A 4,281-nucleotide genomic window follows, 5' to 3' on the forward strand; every position below is an offset into this window, starting at 1 on the left:
TTTTCTGTGAATTTTGGAATTACGGCTTACAGTTAATGAAAATCCAAACATTTTCCTCAACGTCCTGCAAGAAAGTAGTTTTATGTTTTTTATTAAGTATATTGTAACCTTTTTGAGCATAGGTTGACTTAGTATATCCTTAAAACACAACCACACTGAAATGATTAAGGTCTCATTTAACAAAATTTCACCAATTAAATTGGTGAAATTTAAAGCTTAAAAAAAATTAAGCTTTTTTTAGCTTAATTTTTTTTCTCTCATCTGTTTATAAATCCCCAAAACAATAAGTATTGAACCTATCATTATGACTGTCTTGTCACAGTAGCATTCACTCCAACACACACTTTTAACATGATCTCTGTCCCTGATGTTTCTCTGAATTGACCTGCTCTGTGTCTGTATGTGCATTCATGTCTAGTGAATTTTTCCCAAAGTCTTGAAATAGCTTTGCCTGACAATCCTCTCTAGGCTGTGGCTTATTCCCGTTGCTTGTGAGCTTTCTTTGACCTCATCTTTTTCCACACTTACCTATCTATTATGTTGTTAAACATACAGTTTGAACATCCAGCTTCTTTAGCTGTGACCTTTTGTGGCTCACTGTCAGTCAATGGCTGGTGAACATGAAAGGAAAAGCAATAACATGGTTTTAATGTTGCATTTCTGTACTTAAAATTACTTTTTTCTTTGGCCCTTTGCATCTTTTTTTTTTTTTTAGTTTTAAATATTCTTTAGCTGGAAGCCATAATCATTAAATGAATACTTGATATATATTACTCGGTCTCCAACAGATCTATTTAATATATGAGTTTCACTTTTGAAATTAACAAATTAACTTTTTATGATATTACACTTAACTGAGATGAACATGTACATGCTAAAAGGTTTGCGTCATCCCTTGAGAAAATAATGTGCTGGCAAATGCTGTTAGACTGTATGGGATTTTGTCAAACTGTCTTTAAATGTATTAAAAAAGAAAAACTTTTCATAAAATCAAGGAGCATCTTGCAGCAAAAGAAATGACTAATGGACGAAAAAAAGATGTGGACAGTGGCATGAATCCGTGGCATTCTCTGCAAGTGATTATGTCTACAGTAAAAGTACACATTTACTGGCACCAAAGAGTTGTGGACAAAGTGTACAAAAATACTGACAAGAAAACCTGAGGCATGATGGAAATTAAATGTAGATTAACACATGAGTAACAAAGAAAATGAGTCACGGCAATGTGGGGAAAGGAGAAGCTTACTTGGATCAAACAGATCTGATGCCAGAACTTCAGGAGGCTGCAACGGATGATCATCCAGCAGAAGGAAGTGATTCTTAAAAGATGTTCTCATTGTGTGCTCTGGTTTCTTTCAGAAGGTGGCTGGCTCTTATTGCCCTGGAAATAGAGCCAAATGAAAATCAGCAGGACTAAACGGGGAGTGTGTTACTGCTCTTAAGACTCAAACAAAAGTAAGAGCTGCTTCTGAGATGCCAAAAACACACTGATGGACAAATATCAGTGCATCTCAAACTTTGATCACCGTGTACAGTTCCCGCAAAGAAAAGGACTTACAGACATATTCTAAATGAATGGAAACTGATCAGTAATTAAAGGGCGGGTTTAATGTAAGTCTTGCATCTGTAAAAATGCTGAGTATTATGGTTTTCACTATTGTTCAGGAAGTACAGGCACGCAAACAGTTTTTTTTTTGTTTTTTTTTATGCAATTATCAAGTGATATGGCAACACTTACTGGACATTGATAGAAGGAAGGAACTAATTAACTAAATGCAAACACAAGCCAAATCCAAATCAATCTTTTTCTTCTCTTGTTTTATGTTGGGTAAAAAATCTGGACAATGAAATGAGAAAAGAACAAATAAATGACAGATGTTGGGATTTGATGGCATCCAGATCCTGAAGCAAATAAATGTTGCTTTGATTATTTTCCTAATCCAAACAAGCTGGACATTTTCGTGTTTCTTGCTGAAGTCTGCATTTTATTATGGCCTCCGAATTAATCTTTCATGGCACTCATTCAAAAAATAAACAAGTTGAAGAACATATTTATTCTATTCAGTGCAGTGGTTTTATTAATTCTTCAATAGAGATGGGTTTTTGCTCTTTTAATCTCCACACCTCCGTCACATGAGTTTGGGATTTTATGATTAAAAAATAAAACAAATACCTCACAGATCGTCAGTTTAAAACTTAGCAGTTCAGTACAGTCAATTTTTAGTAAGTATGCATTATCATTTTTAAAACTGGACAAAAGTAAAAGGTTGAAGCCAACATAAAGGATTAGCTCACACAATAGAAACAGTAATATGACAGGACATTTTGACCCCTGACGTAAGTTTTGGGATGATCACCTTTTAAAGCACCAGTTTCTTCCCAAACATCAATTAGACTCTGCACTTTTCTTTTGCAAAGAGGGAATACTGTGAATTCTTTTAGATATCAAAACATTATTTTTAAATATCTGTGAAGACATTATTAATACAGCTACAGAAATATGAGCCAAAAAAAATCAATTTTGGGGATTCCTTCCTCGGTGTGAGGCCCTCTTGGTGTCTCCTTCACATGTCCCGCTAACCACGTCCCCCACAAACAACTGTTTCTAATGAGTGCTTCAAGAAAACTGGATGTCTTGCAACTTCTGGTTCCCAGTGCTGAAACATAATGGATATATATAAAAAATAAAAAAAAAACAACTTGTGGCTCAAACAGGAATATTTCATTTTAGTTTCATAAAGCCTTATAAAAATGTTCAGTCAGTTTGCTAAGAGGGCAAATCTAAGTGCCAAAAAGGGCCATTTTACTCTGGGGCAATGGAAGGTTAGTAACAGAATGATTGGCATTAGTTGGAAGAGTGGGGATTCAATATGCCATGTGCTAAAATGCCTCTGAGCAAAATGATAAGCCCCCTATTGACATGAGCATGCTTATAGGTTGCATAATTTCCATGTTTGCGTTGATTTTGATTTAAAAAAAATCTTCAAAATGACTAAATTGTAGCTGAATCATATTTTCATAACCAACCCAAAATGTGCAGTATTTGGCCCAAGTGAGATTCCCAGCTGTGAGGAAAATGGTTATCATCATGCATCAGTGGATATGACATTTCTGCATATCTGTGTGTAGCTGACAGCTAACCAAGGGTGCAGAAGTCAACAAGTCTTATCAAGAACAGAACAAAAGAAACATGTTTTGATCAAGCCCTTGTGCATCTAAATGAAATGTTGCAAAACCATATAAATGGAAACAATGAAGTAAGTAATAGCTGCACTTTAAAACCAGCATTATGAAAACAATTACAGAACTTCAGAACTTCATATTACTGGCATCATTGGCATGTTTTAATTGTAGGCTTAAGGATGTCTTTGAACTATATACTAGTATATAGTTTAAATAAGACATAAAGGAAACTCAGTGTTTTACAATAGACATAACAAAGCTTTGATCCCTATACTGTTAAGTTTGTGGTCGGAGCTGAAAGGCTGTGCATGAAAGTTTCCCTACAACTCACACTTAGTTACCCACACTCTGTTTGAAGGAGCCTGCCCAGCATTGCAGCAAACAATTAAGAAAAGCCTATGGAAGAATTACAATGATTGACCATTCAGTTTAAAATATAACTTTAACGACTATTAAAGTAATGTATGTAAAATTCAATCCATCCATCCATCCATCCATCCATCCATCCATCCATCCATCCATCCATCCATCCATCCATCCATCCATCCATTTTTTTTACACCCTTATCCCTTAGTGGGGTCTGGAGGGTTGCTGGTGCCTATCTTCAGCTAACTGTAAAATTCAATATTTTGGAAAAAAATTAACATAATGAAAAAAAATATCTCACACACGATTCTAGATTTGAGCAATTATTAATACCCCTTTTTAATCCTAAGTGACCTGAAACAGGAAACTTAGTCTGATTTAAAATCAAGAAGTATCTTGTTTAACGGTGTAAAATATATCGGATTTAAACTGCAGGTTTTAATGGGTTAAAACAAGGATACCAGGGGAAATGCAAACACATAAACCTATTTTAAACACAAGATAATTAGGAAAATAACTGCATGTATTAGATTTGGTGTTTGTTTACGATCAATACTTCAATAGTTTGAGAGTGTCCTCTTGTGGTTCAAACTTTGTATTACAAACCTTCTGACCAGCTTGTGGAGATCTGAAAAAAGGTTAATGTTAATAAAATCCCTACAGAAAAAAAAAAAAAAAAAAAAAGGGATGGTGAATGAAAAAGGGAAAAGGTAAGAAATAGGAAGAGGAAGG

Source organism: Poecilia latipinna, unplaced genomic scaffold (assembly GCF_001443285.1).
Source record: "Poecilia latipinna isolate Pla-1442-1.1 unplaced genomic scaffold, P_latipinna-1.0 Scaffold2473, whole genome shotgun sequence".
Classification (NCBI taxonomy): Eukaryota; Metazoa; Chordata; class Actinopteri; order Cyprinodontiformes; family Poeciliidae; genus Poecilia; species Poecilia latipinna.